The sequence below is a fragment of the Arachis hypogaea genome, chromosome 11 (genome assembly GCF_003086295.3).
Source record: "Arachis hypogaea cultivar Tifrunner chromosome 11, arahy.Tifrunner.gnm2.J5K5, whole genome shotgun sequence".
NCBI classification, from domain to species: Eukaryota; Viridiplantae; Streptophyta; class Magnoliopsida; order Fabales; family Fabaceae; genus Arachis; species Arachis hypogaea.
The window spans coordinates 117,140,018-117,164,900 of NC_092046.1; the positions used below are offsets into that span (position 1 = coordinate 117,140,018).

At 37.6% G+C, this 24,883-nt stretch overlaps 1 non-coding gene across 1 annotated transcript; it reads left to right on the forward strand.

Annotated features, from left to right (window-relative positions):
* The first annotated feature begins 14,460 nt into the window (after positions 1 to 14,460).
* Positions 14,461 to 14,568, forward strand: LOC112725435 (small nucleolar RNA R71). The gene has a single exon (XR_003164545.1). It is a non-coding gene; the product is annotated as a small nucleolar RNA R71 (small nucleolar RNA).
* The last annotated feature ends 10,315 nt before the right edge of the window (positions 14,569 to 24,883 follow it).

Below are 24,883 nucleotides of genomic sequence, written 5' to 3' on the forward strand. Positions count from 1 at the left end.
TTTCCAAGGCAAGTATGGGTTGAAGAAGTGAGAAAAGAGCATGCAAAAGAGAAGAAGCCATGAAGAAATGGAATTTGGAAGTTTCAGGATCCGTGCATACGCACAGTGATGCGTGCGTTCGCATAATTGTGAGCTCATGGCGACGCGTACGAGTGACCCATGCGTACATATGAGGGTGAATTTACGCATGACCCATGCGTATGTGTGACCCTTCTCACGTGAGCTCATTAATTGTAATACACTGGGAGCGAATTCTGGGCCTCCAAAAGCCAATCCAACTCACTTCTGAAACTATTTCAAGCCAAATTGAAGAAGGATGAAGGGGAGAGCAATTAGGTTTAGGTTTTTACATGTTTTAGTTTAGTTTTTCTAGAGAGAGAAGCTCTCACTTCTCTCTAGAATTTAGGGTTTCTAGCTTAATTTCTCTTTAATTTTAGTCTTTAACTCTTGTTTTAGTATAGTTTCATTTATGTTTTCATACTTTTTTGTCTTGATCATCTTCATTTCTTTTGTTATTTTCTCAACTTTGCCACTTTTAGTTTATGAACACTTGTTAATTTTGGTTCATTAATGCAAATTTGATATTTTATTATTCTTTAATGCTTGTTGAGTTTCTATTATTATTCTCATGCAATTGGTAGTATAGAATTTATTTTTATTGTAATTTATGATATTTTTCCTTTTATGCATGTTAGGTGTTTGATAAAATGTCTCATATAGTTTTTGTATAATTTTTCACACTCTTGGTTAGGAATTGGGTAATTAGGTAAACTTGAGTTATGGATGTCCATTCTACATTGTGTTAGGATTGTTAGTTGGTTTGGTTTTCATTGACGATAGTCTTTCACTAAGTAATTAGTGAGTTGACTAGGACTTATGGATTGAGATCAATTATGCTCTTTTGACTTATCCTCGATGTTAGGATAGACTAATTGAGATTAATTCTATGCAATTACCATGTTTGTAGTCCATAACTAGGATAGGAATCCTCAATTTCCTAATCCTTGCCAAGAGTCCTTTTTGCCACTTAAATTCCATTTTTGTTGCTTTACTTGCTTTGAGTTTTAATTCCCTTGCATGCTTATTTACTTTCTTGCCTTTTAATTTTCTTGTCACTTGCAATCACAACCCTGAATTCTCTCATAGCCAATAATTGAGCAATTCATTGCAATTCCTAGAGAGAACGACCCAGGGGATTTAAAACTCCCGATTATTTTGTGTTGATTGTGACATCTTTGATTTAAACTTTGATTGAGAGTTAATTATTGGTTTAGACTATACTTGCAATGAAGAGATTCTTTTTATTAAGCAATTCTAGACCGGCATAGATTCTCTCATCAAGTTTTTGGCGCCGTTGCTGGGGAATTACAATGGTGTTACATTGTTGGCTATTGTTAATATGTGAATATGTGAATAGTTTGTTTTTGATTTGTTGCTTATTTTTGCTAGTTTTAGGAGTTTATTTTGCTTGTTCTTATTGTCTTTTGTTTTTATTTTCTTTTTCTCCTATGAATTCTCATTAATTGAATTATAAGTTTGGTTGCTATTGTGTTATAGGGATTGAGAATTTCAAGTTTTGTCACCTAGATGGAATGAAGAGAATACACAAGAAGATTGGGTGCAAAAGTTTTGGAATCTCAAAAGCCATGGAAATTGCAAACATGGGTGAAAATTCCAGGAACAATAGAAGCACAAGCCTCCTTAATGAAAGCTTCTCAAAAGTCCAACTTAAGGACTCTAAAGAGAAGTGCTAGGTGGGAGACATCCCACCATGGTAAAACTTTCCAACTTCTCTCCTTTATTTCATTCTTGTAAATATGTCTCTTGGTTGATTAGCTTACTTTAATAGATTTTTGTTTTGAAATGCATATTTGAATAGTTAATAATTTTGTTTTAAATTGCCTTTTTGACTTGAATTGCGTGTTGAAAAATTTTCAATTAGCTTTTGGATGGTTGAAATAGTTTTGGTAAATTTTTGTTTGTGTATATTACAAGTGCTTTAAATAGTCCAATGATTTTGATTTGGAAAATAAATTCTTGGACAATTTTAAAGTTAATGTGAATAGTTGCATATTTTTGTTATTTCTTATTTATATGCATTTTGGAATGTTGGGCATAATTCAGTTTTGAAAAAAAAATCGCGTTTTGTGTGTACGCACACTTTCATACCAGCCCCCTACCCAGAGCATGCGTACACCTGAGTGCGTGTGCACACTTCCTTTCAAGTATGTATGTCACGAGTACGGGTGACCCACGCGTACGCGTGAACTTTCATTTTTCCTACCCACGTGTACGCCTATCAAATGCGTACGCGTCACTTCCAATTTTTCACCAGTCCCACGTACGCACCCCCAATACAACCCCCTCTGTTGGGAGCGCCCGCACAACTTTGTGCGTCCGCATCCCCCTACTCTTCCCTTATTTTCTCTTTTCCTCTTCTTTGAGCCAACCATTCACCATCAATAAGCTTCATCTTCTTCACCATCATCATCATCCATCACTGTCTCAGACCACCAACCTCCACACCACAGCCCCTCCCTTCAACCGCCGGCGACCACCGTCGAGCCCCCCATCTCTCTTCTTTCTCCCTTTCTTCCCTTTTTCCTTCACCCACAACTTCCGGCGAGCTCTTCTCCCCCTGCCCGAACCCTAGCGCCGCCCAGAACCATCGAACCTTCGCGGACCAGCCTAGCCACCGTAGCCTCCACCATCGACGAGCCACGACGAGCCAACCCTCTTCTCCTTTCTCCGCAAGCCCAGAGCCATCAGCTCCTCCTCACTGTCGTCCACCATCAACGTCGCTGATGAGCGGATAATTTATACCCTTTTTGGTAATTTTTATGGGGTTTTTAGTATATTTTAGTTACTTTTTATTACATTTTTATTAGTTTTTATGTAAAAATCATATTTTTGGACTTTACTATGAGTTTGTGTATTTTTCTGTAATTTCAGGTATTTTCTGGTTGAAATTGAGGGACCTGAGCAAAAACCTGATCCCGAGGCTGAGAAAGGACTGCAGATGCTGTTGGATTCTGACCCTCCTGCACTCGAAGTAGATTTTCGGGACCTACAGAAGCCCAATTGGTGCGCTCTTAACTGCGTTGGAAAGTAGACATCTTGGGCTTTCCAGAAATATATAATAGTCCATACTTTGCCAGAGATTTGATGGCCCAAACTTGCATTAAATGCCAGCCAAAAACTTTCTGGCGTAAAACGCCAGAACTGGCATACTTCTTGGTGTTAAACGCCCATTTTGGCACCCAGGGTGGCGTTTAACTCCAACTTGAGGTATATGCACATGAAAGCTTGAAAGCTCAGCCCAAACACTCACCAAGTGGGTCCCAGAAGTAGATTTCTGCACTATTTGCACTTAGTTACTCATTTTCTATAAACCTAAGTTACTAGTCTAGTATAAAAATTACTTTTAGAGATTCAATTAGCAACTCATGACATTTTTACATTTGATATTGTATCTTCTATGGCATGAGTCTCTAAACCCCATAGGTGGGAGTGAGGAGCTCTACTGTGTCTCAATGGATTAATGCAATTACTACTGTTTTCTATTCAATCACGCATGATTCTATTCTAAATTACTCACTCGTACTTTAATCCGAAGAAGATGATGATCCGTGACACTCATCATCATTCTCACATCTATGAACGCGTGCCTGACAACCACTCCCGTTATACCTGAGCTCAACGTAGTCATTGGGCGACAGCTTGAGTGCGTATCTCTTGGGTCTCTGATCCACGGACCGAGTCTGTGAGATCAGAACCTTCGTGGTATAGGCTAGAACCAATTGGCAGAATTCTTGGGATCCGGAATGTCTAAACCTTGTCTGTGGTATTTCGAGTAGGATCTGAGAAGGGATGACTGTGACGAGCTTCAAACTCACGAATGTTGGGCGCAGTGACAGTGTGCAAAAGGATAGAGAGATCCTATTCCGACGCTAGTGAGAACCGACAGATGATTAGCCGTGCGGTAGCTGTACATGGTATTTTTCATCTGAGACGAGAAATCCGACAGTTGATTAGCCGTGCAGAGATTGTACCTGGTATTTTTCATCCGAGAGGATCATACAGCTTGCCATTGAAGGAAGCCATGTGTGTTTGGAGAAGAAGACAGTAGGAAAGCAGAGATTCAGACGACAGAGCATCTCTGGAACCTCAACCTGTTCCTCATTACTGAATCACAAGTACCTTTTATTTCATGTTAATTATTTTTCATAAACAAAATCATATTTATCATTAATCTCCTGACTAAGATTTACAAGATAACCATAGCTTGTTTCAAGCCGGCAATCTCCGTGGGATCGACCTTTACTCACGTAAGGTATTACTTGGACGACCCAGTGCACTTGTTGGTTAGTTGTGCGGAGTTGTGAAAAGTGTGATTACAATTTCGTGCACCAGTCACCAACGCCACCACTGCACTAGCGCCACAGCTCATCACCATCCCTTTCCCTCCATCCACAAGCTCCACACCAAACGTTGCTCCATTTTCATTTTCCCCCATTTCCTTCGAAGGGCAGAACAGGGCCGCCCCTGTTTCTCAACCCGACTCCATCCCTCCTTCTGGCTTGCCCAGCCTTGCGCCCACACCGCCGCCGCTCCCACTCTGGCCGTTCACTCCTCTCCTTCAATAGAGCAGTAACTGATTTAACTTATTGAGTTTGTTTAGTTAAATCAGTTAGTTTAGTTTAGTTTAGTTGAATTAGGCGGTTAGAGAATCTGGACTGGATAGTTGATTTAGGTCTCTTCTTGTTACTGCTGGTGTTTTGGAATGGATTGCCCGTGTATTTGCTTCTTGGAACTGGACTGTGTACTGTTACTGTATTCTTTTTCATGTTCATCACACTGTTAATTGTTACTGCTGCTTTATCCTTGCTGATTGATGCTGAGTTCTTATTTCAATTTGAACTTCATTGTTTCATTCAGTGATGCTTAATTGTTTGAATCCATATTCCTTACTTGTAATTGATTGTTGAATTCAATGAAGGAATGCTGACTGAATCAATTCTTTTTATGCTATTTTGGGTGCCGTATCTTAGGCCATTACTTGCTCCTTGCTGCTTTTTGTTGTTTTTATGAGTTTAATTGTTAATGAATTCATATGGAATCTGAATTGATTGATTGAAATTGGGAAATAGGCCAATTTACTGCTGAAATGCTACCGAATTTTTCCTAACCTTATTTTATCAAGTGACATTGCATTATTTGGCGCAACAAGATTCTATTTGATGGATTTCTGTGTCAATAGAATCTTGTTTGCTACACGGTTTTGGAAATTTCCTCAAGAACTTCTTTGTAAGTTTTGGTCATGCTTCTAACATTCTTTGCTTGTTTGTAATGCTAATTTACTTCTATGCATTAAATAGTTCAAGTGGATTTTCAAATTGACCAGAATTTGAATTCTTTTGAAAATTAGAGCCTCTTTTGTATAAACTCACAAGATTGAAGGTTTTTAATCTATGTGACTGAATTGATTCATTTTATTTTTTACCTAACTTCCATTAAGTCACATAGATCATGCGGTTTTCAATTCTTGTTTCAACTTGTGACTTTTATGCTTCATTATAATTGTTTGAATTCTCCTTGTTTACCTTGTTCATCAAGGTTTCACCTTTGTTAACACCAAAATGTCCTACCTTGTGCTAAGTGAATGTGCCCAATTATTCTTTGATTATGTGCTTTACACATCTAATTGCATTACTCACTTAAGTATAATGCATATTTTATTTTGCGAAGTTGAACATGAACTTGCTTGTTTTGGAACTTTGGAAACTCTCTGAAATTAAGGAACATTTTTGCTATGCATATAACTTTTGCCTTTCTTTTTGTTTTCAACTAACTCTTTCTTTTTCTTCACATAACTCTTGACCTTTCTTTCCTTTTTTGACTAACTTTTTCTTTTTTTTCTTCACTTAACTATTAACTTTCCTTTTCCTTTTTAACTAACCATTTTTCCTTTTTCTTCATTTAACTTTTGACTTTCCTTTTTTCTTTTCAACTAACATTAATTTTTAACTGTTTTCTTTTTCTTTGTGTATAGCAACAATGCTTCTTTCTTCTCTTTACCTTTGATAAACAAGCAAGTTAGTTATCTTAGATTACTTAATTTGATTGGAAGTTGCTTCTGTTTACTTTTGGCTTGAATCTCATGTATACTTCCATTCAAATTTACATTATCTGTTCATTTCATATATATGCTATTTTGTGGATTAGTTCTCTCTTTTTCAGCACCACCATCGTTCTTGCAGCCACTCTATCACCTGACCCACCAGATGACGGTGGAGGTGACGACAGTGATGACTTCTTCCACTCCACATGATCTTGAGCACCAAGGACGGTGCTACATTTTAAGTGTGGGGAGGTCGTCCAACTTTAGCAGTGCATTTTGGGTGAAAAATCTCATTTTTGAACACTTTTAGCTTAGCTTTTTAGTTGCTTTGTACATATTTTATCCTTTTGAAAACTTTTTTACTTAGTTTATTACTTTTTTTACTTACTTAGTTTATTGCATCTTTCAATTTTGCTTGTACATAACCTAGTATTATATTGTAGTGATGCATATTTTTACATCTTTTAATTTTGGCTTTCACATATGTTTTTAGCTTTTAGTTATGATTGTGATTTGGATGATGTGATGATTGCGCTAAGTTAATTTCTTATACACTTGCTATTTTGGTTTGATTGAAATTAGGAATTAAACTTAGGATTTTTGACTTTTTCCATCCAATCACATTATATATACATATATATAAAATAAATGCTAGTCAATTTAATAAAATTTTCAAAAAACTTACTTTTTATTTAGGGCATTGAAATTCAAATTAAATTGAGTTAAAAATTTTCGTTGAAACTTGCATGATTTATACATTGTGGAATATGGTTTTTGAGTTAAAGAATATACAATTTGTGAGTTTTTGGGCTTTATTGTGTGGTTACATCATTTGACCACTTATTTCATTCTTGTGTGTTGCTCTTCTCTATGATTGTAATCTTCGGTTTGTTTATTTCTATATATCCATTGTTTAATATATATTTGTGATTGAGATCTTCACTTCTTTATAGCTCACTTAACCCAAATAGCCTACCATTTCATTTATCTTTGTTTGCCACTTTGAGCCTTTATAGTCTCCTTTTGTTCTTTATATTGCCACATCACTAACCTTAAGCGGAAAATAATTAATCTTCCTATTTGAATCTTTGGTTAGCTTAGGATAGTGAGTGTGTATGTCAACTAAGTGTGGGGAAGATTTGGGAACATGAAAATGTGTGTTTTAATTCTTGTTGGGAAATCTTGGAAATTTAGGTGTATACTCATGTAATATTATAGAAACCATACGTATTGATATTTTGTTATATATTTTATATTTAAAAAAAAAGAAAAGAAAAGAAAAGGAAAAGAAATAATGAAAAAGGGGACAAAATTACCCCTATGAGAAATTGGTGCACAAAATTGACTCCGCAATATTCGCACAGATAGACTGACAAGTGCACCGGGTTGTCCAAGTAATACCTCAGATGAGTGAGGGTCGATCCCACAGATATTATTGGTTTGAACAAGCAATGGCTACCTTGTAGATTTTAGTCAGGCGGATAGAAAATATAGTTGTCACAAAAAACACATAAAACAGAATAAATAAATAGAACGTTACTAGATAGATGTGAAATCAGTGATGAGAAAACGGTTGAGGTTTCAGAGATGCTTCTTCCTTATGGATCAAATTTTCTCACCATCTACTCCAACTTCTGATTAATTCATTCCATGGCAGGCTGTAAATGATTAACACCGGGTCTCATTAATCTCCTCTACTTCAGATCAAACGCCGGGCCAGCGGTCATCCAATCTAAACGGGGTGAAGCTCTAGCAATCCATTCCCTTGGTGATTGGTGCGCAGAAATTGTGATTACACTTTAATTATGTAAAATTCATCGCTCTTTCTTTCCCTGGTAATGGCGCCAAAAACATGATGCCAATACCATGGTTCACAACTTCGCACAACTAACCAGCAAGTGCACTGGGTCGTCCAAGTAATACCTTACGTGAGTAAGGGTCGAATCCCACGGAGATTGTCGGTATGAAGCAAGCTATGGTCACCTTGTAAATCTCAGTCAGGTGGATATCAAATGGTTATGGAGTTTTCGAAATTAATTAATAAAATAGGGATAGAAATACTTATGTAATTCATTGGTGAGAATTTCAGATAAGCGAATGGAGATGCTTTCGTTCCTCTGAACCTCTGCTTTCCTGCTATCTTCATCCAGTCAGTCTTACTCCTTTCCATGGCTGGCTTTATGTGATACATCACCATTGTCAATGGCTACTTTCGGTCTTCTCTCGGGAAAATGATCCAAATGCCCTGTCACGGCACGGCTAATCGTCTGGAGGCATCACCCTTGTCAATGGCTTCATCTTATCCTCTCAGTGAAAATGGTCAACGCACCCTGTCACGGCACGGCTATTCATCTGTCGGTTCTCGATCATGCTGGAATAGGATTTACTATCCTTTTGCGTCTGTCACTACGCCCGACAATCGCGAGTTTGGAGCTCGTCACAGTCATTCAGTCATTGAATCCTACTCGGAATACCACAGACAAGGTTTAGACCTTCCGGATTCTCTTGAATGCCGCCATCATTCTAGCTTATGCCACGAAGATTCCGATTAAGAGATCTAAGAGATACTCATTCAGTCGAAGGTAGAACGGAAGTGGTTGTCAGGCACGCGTTCATAGGGAATGATGATGATTGTCACGTTCATCACATTCAGATTGAAGTACGAATGAATATCTTAGAAGCGAAACAAGATGAATTGAATAGAAGACAGAAGTACTTTGCATTAATCTTTGAGGAACAGCAGAGCTCCACACCTTAATCTATGGAGTGCAGAAACTCTACCGTTAAAAATATATAAGTGAAAGTCCAGGCATGGCCGAGAGGCCAGCCCTCAAACGTGATCTAAGATAGCATACAACTGATCAAAGATGCCTAATACAATAGTAAAAGGTCCTATTTATAATAAACTAGCTACTAGGGTTTACAGAAGTAAGTAATTGATGCATAAATCCACTTCCGGGGCTCACTTGGTGTGTGCTTGGGCTGAGCTTGAGTGTTGCACGTGTAGAGGTCCTTCTTGGAGTTGAACGCCAGTTTTTGTGCCAGTTTGGGCGTTCAACTCTGGTTTTGGCTCCTTTTTTGGCGCTGGACGCCAGATTTAGGCAGAAAGCTGGCGTTGAACACCAGTTTACATCATCTATTCTTGGCCAAAGTATGGACTATTATATATTTCTGGAAAGCCCTGGACGTATACTTTCCAACGCAATTGGAAGCGCGCCATTTCGAGTTCTGTAGCTCCAGAAAATCCACTTTGAATGCAGGGAGGTCAGAATCCAACAGCATCAGCAGTCCTTCTTCAACCTCTGAATCTGATTTCTGCTCAAGTCCCTCAATTTCAGCCAGAAAATACCTAAAATCACAGAAAAACACACAAACTCATAGTAAAGTCTAGAAATGTGAATTTAGCATAAAAACTAATGAAAACATCCCTAAAAGTAACTAGATCCTACTAAAAACATACTAAAAACAATGCCAAAAAGCGTATAAATTATCCGCTCATCACAACACCAAACTTAAATTGTTGCTTGTCCCCAAGCAACTGAAAATCGAATAGGATAAAAAGAAGAGAATATACTATAAATTCCAAACTATCAATGAAACATAGCTCCAATCAAATGAGCGGGACTTATAGCTTTTTGCCTCTTGAATAGTTTTGGCATCTCACTCTATCCATTGAGGTTCAGAATGATTGGCATCTATAGGAACTCAGAGTTCAGATAGTGTTATTGACTCTCCTAGTTCAGTACGATGATTCTTGAACATAGCTATTTTATGAGTCTTGGCCGTGGCCCTAAGCACTTTGTTTTCCAATATTACCACCGGATACATAAATGCCACAGACACATAATTGGGTGAACCTTTTCAGATTGTGACTCAGCTTTGCTAAAGTCCCCAATTAGAGGTGTCCAGGGTTCTTAAGCACACTCTTTTTTTTTGCTTTGGACCTTGACTTTAACCGCTCAGTCTCAAGTTTTCACTTGACACCTACACGCCACAAGCACATGGTTAGGGACAGCCTGGTTTAGCCGCTTAGACCAGGATTTTATTCCTTTAGGCCCTCCTATCCACTGATGCTCAAAGCCTTGGGATCCTTTTTATTTGCCCTTGCCTTTTGGTTTTAAGGGTTATTGGCTTTTTCTGCTTGCTTTTTCTTTTTCTTAATTTTTTTTCTTTTTTTTTCGCCTATTTTTTTTCTGCAAGCTTTTTTTTTTGCTGCTTTTTCTTGCTTCAAGAATCATTTTTATAATTTTTCAGATTATCAAATAACATGTCTCCTAGTCATCATTCTTTCAAGAGCCAACATATTTAACATTCTTAAACAACAACTTCAAAAGACATATGCACTGTTCAAGCATACATTCAGAAAACAAGAAGCATTGTCACCACATCAATATAATTAAACTAAGTTCAAGGATAAATTCAAAACTCATGTACTTCTTGTTCTTTTGAATTAAAACAGTTTTTATTTAAGAGAGGTGATGGATTCATAGGACATTCATAACTTTAAGACAAAGTTACTAACTACTAATGATCATGTAATGAAGACACAAACATAGATAGGCACATAACATAGAAAACGAAAAAACAGAAGAATTAAGAACAAGGAATGAATCCACCTTAGTGATGGTGGCGTTTCCTTCTTGAGGAACCAATGATGTCCTTGAGCTCTTCTATGTCTCTTCCTTGTCTTTGTTGCTCCTCCCTCATTGCTTTTTGATCTTCTCTTACTTCATGAAGCATGATGGAGTGCTCTTGATGTTCCACCCTTAGTTGTCCCATATTGGAACTCAATTCTCCTAGGGAGGTGTTGATTTGCTCCCAATAATTTTGTGGAAGAAAGTGCATTTGAGGTATCTCCGGGATCTCATGGTAATGAGCTTCTTGCGCCTCTTGAGCTCCATGAATGGGCTCTCTTGCTTGCTCCATCTTCTTCTTAGTGATGGGCTTGTCCTCTTTAATGAGGATATCTCCCTCTATGTCAATCCCAGCCGAATTGCATAGGTGGCAAATGAGGTGAGGAAAGGCTAACCTTGCCATAGTGGAGGACTTGTCAGCCACCTTGTAGAGTTCTTGAGGTATAATCTCATGAACTTCCACCTCTTCTCCAATCATGATGCTATGGATCATGATGGCCCGGTCTATAGTGACTTCAGACCGGTTGCTAGTGGGAATGATTGAGCATTGAATGAACTCCAACCATCCTTTAGCTACAGGCTTGAGGTCCAATCTTCTTAGTTGAACCGGCTTGCCTTTGGAGTCAATCTTCCATTGAGCTCCTTCTACACATATGTCCATAAGGACTTGGTCCAACCTTTGATCAAAGTTGACTCTCCTTGTGTAGGGGCGTGCGTTCTCTTCCATGTTTGGCAAGTTGAACGCCAACCTCACATTTTCCGGACTAAAATCCAAGTATTTCCCCTGAACCATTGTAACATAGTTCTTTGGATCCGGGTTCTTACTTTGATCATGGTTCTTGGTGATCCATGCATTAGCATAGAACTCTTGAACCATTAGGATGCCGACTTGTTGGATGGGATTTGTTAGAACTTCCCAACCTTTTCTTTGAATTTCATGTCGGATCTCCGGATACTCATTTCTTTTGAGTTTGAAAGGGACCTCAGGGATCACCTTCTTCTTGGCCACAACATCTTAGAAGTGGTCTTGATGGGCTTTGGAGATGAATCTTTCCATCTCCCATGACTCGGATGTGGAAGCTTTTATCTTCCCTTTCCCCTTTCTAGAAGATTCTCCGGTCTTAGGTGCCATCAATGGTAATGGAAAAACAAAAAGCTTATGCTTTTACCACACCAAACTTAGAATTTTGCTCGCCCTCGAGCAATAAAAGAAAGAATAGAAGATGAAGAAGAAGAAATATAGGAGAGGGAGGGTGGGAAGTGTTTCGGCCAAGAAGGGTGTAGAGGGGTGTGTTGTGTGAATTTGATGAAGAATGGAGGGCTTTATATAGGGAAGAGAGGGGGGAAGGTTTCGGCCATATTGGTGGGTTTGGGTGGGAAATTGGTTTTGAATTTTGAAGGTAGGTGGAGTTTATAAGGTAGGTTTATGGGGGAGAGTGGATGGATGTGAGTGGTGAAGAGGTGATGGGGAAGAGAGATTGAGGTGATTGGTGAAGGGTTTTTGGGGAAGAGTGTTTATGGGGTTGTGTGAAAGAGAGTGGTGAGAAGAAGTGAGTGGAGGTAGGTGGGAATCCTGTGGGGTCCACAGATCCTGAGGTGATCCTGTGGGATCCACAGATCCTGAGGTGTCAAGGATTTGCATCCCTGCACCAATTAGGCATGTAAAATGCCTTTGCACACAACTCTGGGCGTTCAGCGCCAGGTTGGTGCCCATTTTGGGCGTTCAACGCCCATTTGTTGCCATTTTTGGCGTTGAACGCCAGAACCATGCTTGTTCTGGGCGTTCAGCACCAGAACCATGCTCTGTTCTGGCGTTGAACGCCAGGCAGATGCTTCCTCCAGGGTGTGATTTTTCTTCTGCTTTTTTTTTATTCCGTTTTTAATTTTTATATTTATTTTGTGACTCCTCATGATCATGAACCTACAAAGACATATAACTAAGAAAAATATAGTTAGATAAATAAAAATTGGGTTGCCTCCCAACAAGTGCTTCTTTAATGTCAATAGCTTGACAGTGGGCTCTCATGGAGCCTCACAGATGTTCAGAGTATTGTTGAGACTCTCCAACACCAAACTTAGGGTTTGGATATAGGAGTTCAACACCAAACTTAGAGTTTGGTTGTGGCCTCCCAACACCAAACTTAGAGTTTGACTGTGGGGGCTTTGTTTGACTCTGCTTTGAGAGAAGCTTCTTCTGCTTCCTCTCCATGGATGCAGAGAGAGATCCTTGAGTTGTAAACACAAGGTTGTCCTCATTCAATTGAAGGATCAATTCTCCTCTATCCACATCAATCACAGCTCTTGCTGTGGCTAGGAAAGGTCTTTCTAGGATGATGGATTCATCCTCTTCCTTTCCAGTATCCAAGACTATGAAATCAGCAGGGATGTAAAGGCCTTCAACCTTTACTAATACGTCCTCTACTTGTCCATAAGCCTATTTTCTTGAATTGTCTGCCATCTCTAATGAGATTTTAGCAGCTTGCACCCTATAGATTCCCAGTTTCTCTATTACAGAGAGGGGCATGAGGTTTATTCCTGAACCAAGGTCACACAGAGCCTTAAAGATCATGGTGCCTATGGTACAAGGTATTGTGAACTTTCCAGGATCCTGTCTCTTCTGAGGCAATGTCAGTTGATCCAGATCACTTAGTTCATTGATGAACAAGGGAGGTTCAACTTCCCAAGTATCAATGCCAAATAATTTGGCATTCAGCTTCATGATTGCACCAAGAAACTTGGCTGTTTGCTCTTCAGTAACATCCTCATTCTCTTCAGAAGAGGAATACTCATTAGAGCTCATGAAGGGCATAAGGAGGTTCAATGGAATCTCTATGGTCTCTAGATGAGCCTCAGAGTCCTTTGGTTCCTCAGAGGGAAGCTCCTTATTGGTCACTGGATGTCCCAGGAGGTCTTCCTCCTTGGGATTTACGTCCTCCTCTCCTTCTTTGGGTTCGGCCATGGTGCTTATGTCAATGGCCTTGCACTCTCCTTTTGGGTTCTCTTCTGTATTGCTTGGGAGAGTACTAGGAGGGATTTCAGTGATCCTCTTACTCAGCTGGCCCATTTGTGCTTCCAAATTTCTAATGGAAGACCTTGTTTCATTCATGAAACTCACAGTGGCCTTAGATAGATCAGAGACTAAGTTTGCTAAATTAGAAGTATTTTGTTCAAAGTTCTCTGTCTGTTGCTGAATGGATGATGGAAAAGGTTTATTATTGTTAAACTTGTTTCTTCCACCATTATTAAAGCCTTGTTGAGGCTTTTGATCCTTCCATGAGAAATTTGGATGATTTCTCCATGATGAGTTATAGGTTTTTCCATAAGGTTCACCTCTGCTATTGCAGGGTTCTCAGGATCATAAGCTTCTTCTTTATAAGAAGCCTCTTGAGTACTGTTGGATGCAGCTTGCATTCCATTCAGACTCTGAGAGATCATATTGACTTGCTGAGTCAATATTTTGTTCTGAGCCAATATGGCATTCAGAGTATCAACCTCAAGAACTCCCTTCTTCATAGGCGTCCCATTATTCACAGGATTCCTTTCAGAAGTGTACATAAACTGGTTATTTGCAACCATGTCAATGAGTTCTTGAGCTTCTGCAGGCGTTTTCTTTAGGTGAATGGATTCACCTGCAGAATTATCCAATGACATCTTTGATAGCTCAGATAAACCATCATAGAATATATCCAGGATGGTCCATTCTGAAAGCATGTCAGAAGGACACTTTTTGGTTAGCTGCTTGTATCTTTCCCAAGCTTCATAGAGGGATTCACCTTCCTTCTGTCTGAAGGTCTGAACATCCACTCTAAGCTTGCTCAACTTTTAAGGAGGAAAGAACTTGGCTAAGAAAGCCGTGACCAGCTTATCCCAAGAGTTCAGGCTATCTCTGGGTTGAGAGTCCAACCACACTCTAGCTCTGTCTCTTACAGCAAAAGGGAAAAGCATGAGCCTGTAGACTTCAGGATCTACTCCATTAGTCTTAACAGTATCACAGATCTGCAAGAATTCAGTTAAGAACTGAAAAGGATCTTCAGATTGAAGTCCATGAAACTTGCAATTTTGCTGCATCAGAGAAACTAATTGAGGTTTCAGCTCAAAGTTGTTTGCTCCAATGGCAGGAATGGAGATGCTTCTTCCATGTAAATTGGAATTAGGTGCAGTAAAGTCACCAAGCATCCTCCTTGCATTATTATTATTTTTGGCTGCCATCTCCTCTTCCTGTTCGAAAATTTCTGAAAGGTTATCTCTAGATTGTTGTAATTTAGCTTCTCTTAGTTTTCTCTTCAGAGTCCTTTCAGGTTCTGGATCTGCTTCAACAAGAATATTCTTGTCCTTGCTCCTGCTCATATGACAAAGAAGAAGGCACAGAAAAAATAATAATAATATGGATCCTTTATACCACAGTATAGAGGTCCTTGTGTTAGTAGAAGAAAAGAAGAAGACAAAGAATGTGATGTAAAGAAAGAAACACAACTGTGAGGAGGGCAGAGATCTGAGATGAGATGTTAGTGAATGAATAAATAAATAGAAGGAGATGAGAGAGAAGGAATTTTCGAAAATAAATTTTGAAAAAGAGTTAGTGATTTTTGAAAATAGTTTTTGAAAAAGGTTAGTATTTTTTTTTTGAAAAATTTTAAAATCAAAAATAAAAATAGTTAGTTAATAAAAAAAAAATTTTTGAAAAAGAGGGAAGATATTTTCGAAAATTGAGAGAGAGAGAGTTAGTTAGGTAGTTTTGAAAAAGATAAGAAACAAACAAAAAGTTAGTTAGTTAGTTGAAACAAATTTTGAAAAGATAAGAAGTTAGGAAGTTAGAAAAGATATTTTGAAATCAAATTTTTGAAAAAGATAAAATAAGAAGATATTTTTGAAAAGATATGATAGAAATTAGTTTTTGAAAAAGATTTGATTTTTAAAATCACAATTAACGACTTGATTCACAAGAAATCACAAGATATGATTCTATAACTTAAAGTTTGAATCTTTCTTAACAAGCAAGTAACAAACTTGAAATTTTTGAATCAAAACATTAATTGTTATTGTTATTTTCGAAAATTATTTGATAAAAATAAGAAAAAGATTTTTGAAAAATATTTTTGGAATTTTCGAAAATAACTTAAGAAATTTGAAAAAGATTTGATTTTTGAAAAAGATTTTGAAAAAGGTGAGATTTTTAAATTGAAAATTTGATTTGATTCATAAAAACAACTAGATTTTTAAAATTTTTTGAAAAAGTCAAATCTAATTTTCGAAATTTTAAGAGAGAAAAAGGGAAAGATATTTTTTTGATTTTTGAATTTTTAATAATGAGAGAGAAAAACAAGAAAAATGATGCAATGCATGAGAATTTTAGATCAAAACATGTGATGCATGCAAGAATGCTATGAATGTCAAGATGAACACCAAGAACACTATGAAGACCAAGATGAACATCAAGAACTCATTTTTGAAAAATTTTTAATGCAAAGAAAACATGCAAGACACCAAACTTAGAATTCTTTAATGCTTAGACACTAAGAATTCAAGAATGCATATGAAAAACACCAAACAACACAAAACAAAAAATCATCAAGATCAAACAAGAAGACTTACCAAGAACAACTTGAAGATCATGAAGAACACTATGAATGCATGAAATTTTCGAAAAATGTAAGATGCACATGCAATTGACACCAAACTTATAACATGACTCAAGACTCAAACAAGAAACAGAAAAATATTTTTGATTTTTATGATTTTCTAATTTTTTTGGATTTTTTTTTTCGAAAATTATTATGAAAAACAAAAATAAGGATTCCAAAATTTTTAATATGAATTCCAGGAATCTTACATTCTTAGTCTAAAGCTTCAGTCCAGGAATTAGACATGGCTCACTAGCCAGCCAAGCTTTCAATGAAAGCTCCGGTCCAAAACACTAGACATGGCCAATGGCCAGCCAAGGTTTAGCATGTAACATAAGAGAATATACTGCTCATTACTTATCGAAGTAACTTGCCTCTATGCTGATGGTTTGGAAGCCTCAGTCCAAAAGAATTTAGACATGGCTTTACAGCCAGCCAGGCTTCACATGCTTCATGAAACACTAGAATTCATTCTTAAAAATTTTGAATAATAAAAATTTTTTTTTTCGAAAACAGGTGAGAAAATTTTAGAAATATTTTTGAAAACAAAATAAAAAGAAAATTACCTAATCTGAGCAACAGGATGAACCGTCAGTTGTCCATACTCGAACAATCCCCGGCAACAGCGCCAAAAACTTGGTGCACAGAAATTGTGATTACACTTTAATTATGTAAAATTCATCGCTCTTTCTTTCCCTGGTAATGGCGCCAAAAACATGATGCCAATACCATGGTTCACAACTTCGCACAACTAACCAGCAAGTGCACTGGGTCGTCCAAGTAATACCTTACGTGAGTAAGGGTCGAATCCCACAGAGATTGTCGGTATGAAGCAAGCTATGGTCACCTTGTAAATCTCAGTCAGGTGGATATCAAATGGTTATGGAGTTTTCGAAATTAATTAATAAAATAGGGATAGAAATACTTATGTAATTCATTGGTGAGAATTTCAGATAAGCGAATGGAGATGCTTTCATTCCTCTGAACCTCTGCTTTCCTGATATCTTCATCCAGTCAGTCTTACTCCTTTCCATGGCTGGCTTTATGTGATACATCACCATTGTCAATGGCTACTTTCGGTCTTCTCTCGGGAAAATGATCCAAATGCCCTGTCACGGCACGGCTAATCGTCTGGAGGCATCACCCTTGTCAATGGCTTCATCTTATCCTCTCAGTGAAAATGGTCAACGCACCCTGTCACGGCACGGCTATTCATCTGTCGGTTCTCGATCATGTTGGAATAGGATTTACTATCCTTTTGCGTCTGTCACTACGCCCGGCAATCGCGAGTTTGGAACTCGTCACAGTCATTCAGTCATTGAATCCTACTCGGAATACCACAGACAAGGTTTAGACCTTCTGGATTCTCTTGAATGCCGCCATCATTCTAGCTTACGCCACGAAGATTCCGATTAAGAGATCTAAGAGATACTCATTCAGTCGAAGGTAGAACGGAAGTGGTTGTCAGGCACGCGTTCATAGGGAATGATGATGATTGTCACGTTCATCACATTCAGATTGAAGTACGAATGAATATCTTAGAAGCGAAACAAGATGAATTGAATAGAAGACAGTAGTACTTTGCATTAATCTTTGAGGAACAGCAGAGCTCCACACCTTAATCTATGGAGTGCAGAAACTCTACCGTTAAAAATACATAAGTGAAAGTCCAGGCATGGCCGAGAGGCCAGCCCTCAAACATGATCTAAGATAGCATACAACTGATCAAAGATGCCTAATACAATAGTAAAAGGTCCTATTTATAATAAACTAGCTACTAGGGTTTACAAAAGTAAGTAATTGATGCATAAATCCACTTTCGGGGCCCACTTGGTGTGTGCTTGGGCTGAGCTTGAGTGTTGCACGTGTAGAGGTCCTTCTTGGAGTTGAATGCCAGTTTTTGTGCCAGTTTGGGCGTTCAACTCTGGTTTTGGCTCCTTTTCTGGCGCTGGACGCCAGATTTGGGCAGAAAGCTGGCATTGAACGCCAGTTTACGTCATCTATTCTTGACCAAAGTATGGACTATTATATATTGCTGGAAAGCCCTGGATGTCTACTTTCCAACGCAATTGGAAGCGCGCCATTTGGAGTTCTGTAGCTCCATAAAATCCACTTTGAGTGCAGGGAGGTCAGAATCCAACAGCATCAGCAGTCCTTCTTCAACCTCTGAATCTGATTTCTGCTCAAGTCCCTCAATTTCAGCCAAAAAATACCTGAAATCACAGAAAAACACACAAACTCATAGTAAAGTCCAGAAATGTGAATTTAACATAAAAACTAATGAAAACATCCCTAAAAGTAACTAGATCCTACTAAAAACATACTAAAAACAATGCCAAAAAGCGTATAAATTATCCGCTCATCAGTGATCCTACTCAAAGCGCCACAGACAAGGTCGGATCTTCTGGATCAGAGAATGTTGCATCCTGGTTCTAGCCTATACCACAAAGGCCCTAATCGCCCCGCACCTCGGCTGCACTGATGTCACCAAGTACCCAACGAAGTCGTGGATTAGTCATCTAAGAGATGTATAATCAAGCTTGTGGTTTAGTACTATCCCGTCAAGGACTCGCAAGAACCCATGTGAAATAGGGATGATGGTCAAGTTACACTCCCAATTCATTAGGATGAAGAACGAAGATACATCTTAGAATGAAATCAAGCATAGATTGAAAATAAAATAGTGATATTATTAATCCATAAGAATCAGTAGAGCTCCTAACCTTAACCTAGGAGGTCAGTGACTCATATTATACAGAAAAGTAATGTTCGAAAGTAAAGTGGGGGAAGAAGATGAGGTAGAAGATCCTAAACATGGGTGATCTTCTCTAATATATACTAATATAATAACTAAGGATTACAGAAATAAGATAGACTAGTCTTGTAGTGCGAAAATCCACTTCTTGGGCCTACTAGGTGAGTGTTTGGGCTGAGCTAAGGGTGACTCCACGAGCTAGTACCCTTTTTGGGCATTGAACGCCAGCTTTGGACTCTTTTTTGGGTGTTGGACGCCAGCTGCTCCCTTTTGGGCGTCCAACGCCAGGAAGAGGTTGAAGTGCTGGCGTTGAACGCCAGTTTTGGACCTTCATTTCCAGAGCAAAGTATAGACTATTATATATTTCTGGAAAGTCCTGGATGTTAACTTTCCAATTCCGTTAAGAGCGCGCCATTTGGACTTTTGTAGCTCCAAAAATGCTCCTTCGAGTGCACAGAGGTTAGAATCCAACAGCATTTGTAGTCCTTTCTCTGTCTCTGACTCAGACTTTTCCAAAGCTCCTCAATTTCAGCTAGAAAATACTTGAAATCATCATAAAACATACAAACTCAAAGTAGAATCCAAAAATATGAATTTTACACTAAAACCTATGAAAATATAGTAAAACTTAAACAAAACATAACAAAAACTATATGAAAATGATGCCAAAAAGTGTATAAAATATCCGCTCATCAGAACACCAAACTTAAACTGTTGCTTGTCCCCAAGCAACCAAAAACAAAGTAGGATTATAAAGAAGAGAAGGATACAATAAATCTCAGAGTTTTCAATAACACTCAGTTTCAATTAGATGAGCGGGACTAGTGGCTATTCACTTCTGAATAGTTTTGGCATCTTACTTTCCTTTGAAGCTCAAAATAATTGGCATCTTTAGGAACTCAGAATTCAGATGATATTATTAACTCTCCTAGTTTAGTTCTTTTTTATTCTTGAACACAGCTTCTTTTGAGTCTTGGCCATGACCCTAAGCGCTTTGGTTTCCAATATTACCACCGGATACATAAACGCCACAAACACTTAACTGGGTGAACCCTTTAGGATTGTGATTTAGCTTTGCTAGAATTCCCAGCCAGTGGTGTCCAGAGTTCTTAAGCACACTCTTTTTTCTTTGGATCATGACTTTAACTGCTCAGCCTTAAGCTTTTCACTTGACACCTTCACACCATAAGCATATAATTAGGGAAGCAGCTCATTTGAACTGTTTAGGCCAATATTTTGTTTCTTTTAGGCCCTCATAACTATTGATGCTCAAAGCCTTGGACCCTTGCTCTTGCCTTTTAGTTTAAAGATATATTGGCTTTTTCTTTTTCTTTTGCTTTTTTTCGCATTTATATATTTTTTTTTCTTTTATTGCTTTTTTTGCTTTTTTGCTGCTTTTTCTTGCTTCAAGAATTAATCTTTTTGGATTTTTCAGATTACCAATAATACTTCTTTTTTATCATTCTTTCAAGATCCAACATTCTTAACTCCAACATCAAATATGCACTATTTATTCATACATTCAGAAAGTAAAAGTAATGCCACCACATCAAGATAATTGAACTATTCTTATGATATAACTCGAAATTCAAGTATCTCCCTTTTCTCTTTCAAATAAAATTTTTCTTTTAAGTATGGTGAGAGATGCTTGGAATAATTTATAGCTTTAAGACATAAATAAAGATGATCATGCACTAAAAATAAACAATAAGATATAACGCCTAATGGAAAACAGAGAAAAATAACTTAGGCAAGGTGACTAAGGGAACGAGACCACCTTAGTAACGGCGGCTACTAATCCCTCTAGTGAATCCAATGGAGCGTTTAAGCTACTCTATGTCTCTTTATTGACTCTGTTGTTCTTCCCTTATTTCATGGAGGATAGTGGCGTGGTCTTGATGCTCCACCCTCAGTTGCTCCACATTTGAAGTTAGCTCCCCTATTGAGGTGTTAAGTTGATCATAATAGTTTTGGGGAGGAAAGTACATCCCTTAAGGCATCTCAGGGATCTCTTGTTGAGGTGGCTCCACATGCTCTTGTTGAGGTGCATGTGTAGGCTCTCTAACATGCTCCATCCTTCTTTTAGTGATGGGCTTGTCCTCCTCAATGGGAATGTCTCCTTCTATGATAATTCTAGCTGAATTGCATAAGTGACATATGAGGTAAGGGAAGGGGAGGCAAGTGTCTTTCCCTTCCTCTTTCTTGAGCTTTTCACCAGTCTTTGGTGCCATACTTAGGGATGGTAGAAGTAAAAAAGCAAAGCTTTTGCAACACCAAACTTAAGAACTTTGCTCGTCCTCGAGCAAATAAGAACAAAAAGGGAAGAACAGAGTAGAAGAAGAAGAAAGAGGGAGAGATAGAGGGTGAGGTAGGTGGGGTAGGTGGAGATTCTGTGGGACCCACTGGTCCTGAGAGGCTAGGGAATCGAATTCCTTGCCCCCTGATGAGCGGATAATTTATACGCTTTTTGGCATTGTTTTTAGTATGTTTTTAGTAGAATCTAGTTACTTTTATGGATGTTTTCATTAGTTTTTATGCTAAATTCACATTTCTGGACTTTACTATAAGTTTGTGTGTTTTTCTGTGATTTCAGGTATTTTCTGGCTGAAATTGAGGGACTTGAGCAAAAATCAGATTCAGAGGTTGAAGAAGGACTGCTGATGCTGTTGGATTCTAACCTCCCTGCACTCAAAGTGGATTTTCTGGAGCTACAGAACTCAAAATGGCGCGCTTCCAATTGCGTTGGAAAGTAGACATCCAGGGCTTTCCAGAAATATATGATAGTTTATACTTTGTCCGAGTTTAGATGACGAAAACTGGCGTTCAACGCCAACTCTCTGCCCAATTCTGGCGTCCAGCGCCAGAAACAAGTTGAAAAGTGGAGTTCAACGCCCAAACTGGCACAAAAGCTGGCGTTCAACTCCAAGAATGACCTCTCCACGTGTAGACTTTAAGCTCAGCCCAAGCACACACCAAGTGGGCCCCGGAAGTGGATTTATGCATCAATTACTTACTTCTGTAAACCCTAGTAGCTAATTTATTATAAATAGGACTTCTTACTATTGTATTAGATATCTTTGATCAGTTGTATGCTATCTTAGATCATGTTTTGGGGGCTGGCCATTTGGCCATGCCTGGACCTTTCACTTATGTATTTTCAACGGTAGAGTTTCTACACTCCATAGATTAAGGTGTGGAGCTCTGCTGTTCCTCAAAGATTAATGCAAAGTACTACTATTTTCTATTCAATTAAACTTATTCCGCTTCTAAGATATTCATTCGCACTTCAACCTGAATGTGATGAACGTGACAATCATCATCATTCCCCATGAACGTGTGCCTGACAACCACTTCCGTTCTACCTTCGATTGAATGATTATCTCTTAGATCTCTTAATCAGAATCTTCGTGGTGTAAGCTAGATTGATGGCGGCATTCATGAGAATCCGGAAGGTCTAAACCTTGTCTGTGGTATTCTGAGTAGGATTCTGGGATTGAATGACTGTGACGAGCTTCAAACTCGCGAGTGCTGGGCGTAGTGACAGACGCAAAAGGAGGGTGAATCCTATTCCAGCATGATCGAGAACCTCAGATGATTAGCCGTGCTGTGACAGAGCATTTGGACCATTTTCACAAGAGGATGGGATGTAGCCATTGACAACGGTGATACCCTTGCATAAAGCCAGCCATGGAAAGGAGTCGGATTGATTGGATGAAGGCAGCAGGAAAGCAGAAGTTCAGAGGAACGAAAGCATCTCTATACGCTTATCTGAAATTCTTACCAATGATTTACATAAGTATTTCTATCCTTAGTTTATTATTTATTTTTGAAAACTCCATAACTATTTTATATCCGCCTGACTGAGATTTACAAGGTGACCATAGCTTGCTTCATACTAACAATCTCCGTGGGATCGACCCTTACTCACGTAAGGTTTATTACTTGGACGACCCAGTGCACTTGCTGGTTAGTTGTATCGAAGTTGTGACAAATTATGAATTGAGATTAGAGCACCAAGTTTTTGGAGCCATTACCAGAGATCACAATTTCGTGCACCAAGTTTTTGGCGCCGTTGCCGGGGATTGTTCGAGTTTGGACAACTGACGGTTCATCTTGTTGCTCAGATTGGGTAACTTTCTTTTCGTTTTCTTTTCAAAAAGTTTTCAAAAATTTTTCAAAAAAATCTTTCAAAAAATTTCTCCTTTGTTTTCGAAAAAATTTTTTTTTTTAAAAATAAAAATGTTTTCAAAAATATATTTTTCTTCAGAATTTTTAAGAATGAATTCTAGTATTTCAAGAAGCATGTTGAAGCCCGGCTGGCTGTAAAGCCATGTCTAATTCCTCTGTAGGGCATGTCAGGCGTGTCATGTCTGAGTTACATACTAAAGCTTGGCTGGCTATTAAGCCATGCCTGACCCTTTGATTGGAGCTTTAGACTAAAGAGCATAAGATTCCTGGAATTCATATTAAAAATTTTGGAATCCTTATTTTTCTTTTTCAAAATGATTTTCGAAAAAATTAAAAGAAAATACAAAAAATTTCATAAAATCATAAAAATCAAAAATATTTTTCATGTTTCTTGTTTGAGTCATGTGTCATGTTATAAGTTTGGTGTCAATTGCATATTCATTTTGCATTTTTCGAAAATTCATGCATTCATGGTGTTCTTCATGATCTTCAAGTTGTTCTTGGTAAGTCTTCTTGTTTGATCATGATATTTTCTTGCTTTGCATCTTTTCTTGTTTTACATGTGCATTTTTGCATCCATAGAGTCTAAACATGAAAGATTTCTAAGTTTGGTGTCTTGCATGTTTTCTTTGCATTAAAAATTTTTCAAAAACATGTTCTTGATGTTCATCTTGACATTCAAAGTGTTCTTGGTGTTCATCTTGACATTCATAGTGTTCTTGCATTCATCACATATTTTGATCTAAAATTTCCATGCATTGAGCATTTTTAGTGTTTTTCTCTCTTATCATTAAAAATTTAAAAATCAAAAAAATATTTTCCCTCTTTTCTCTCAAAAATTCAAAAATTTGAGTTGACTTTTTCAAAAATTTTTAAAAATCTAGTTGTTTTTATGAGTCAAATCAAATTTTCAATTTAAAAATCTTATCTTTTTCAAAAATTAAATCTTTTTCATTTTTCTTAGTTATTTTCGAAAATTTCAAAAATATTTTTCAAAAATATTTTTCTTAATTTTATCTCATAATTTTCGAAAATAACATCATCAATTAATGTTTTGATTCAAAAATTTCAAGTTTGTTACTTGCTTGTTAAGAAAGATTCAAACTTTGAGTTCTAGAATCATATCTTGTGATTTCTTGTGAATCAAGTCATTAATTGTGATTTTAAAAATCAAATCTTTTTTTTCAAAAACTAATTTCAATCATATCTTTTCAAAAATATCTTCTTATCTTATCTTTTTCAAAAATTTGATTTCAAAATATCTTTTCTAACTTCCTAACTTCTTATCTTTTCAAAATTTGCTTCGACTAACTAACTAACTTTTTGTTTGTTTCTTATCTTTTTCAAAACTACCTAACTAACTCTCTCTCTCTAATTTTCGAAAATATCTTCCCTCTTTTTCAAAATTTCTTTTTAATTAACTAATTATTTTTATTTTTTATTTTAATTTTCAAAAATTACTAACACTTTTCAAAAATTATTTTCGAAAATCACTAACTCTTTTTCAAAAATTATTTTCGAAAATCCTTCTCCCTCATCTCCTTCTAATTATTTATTCATCTAC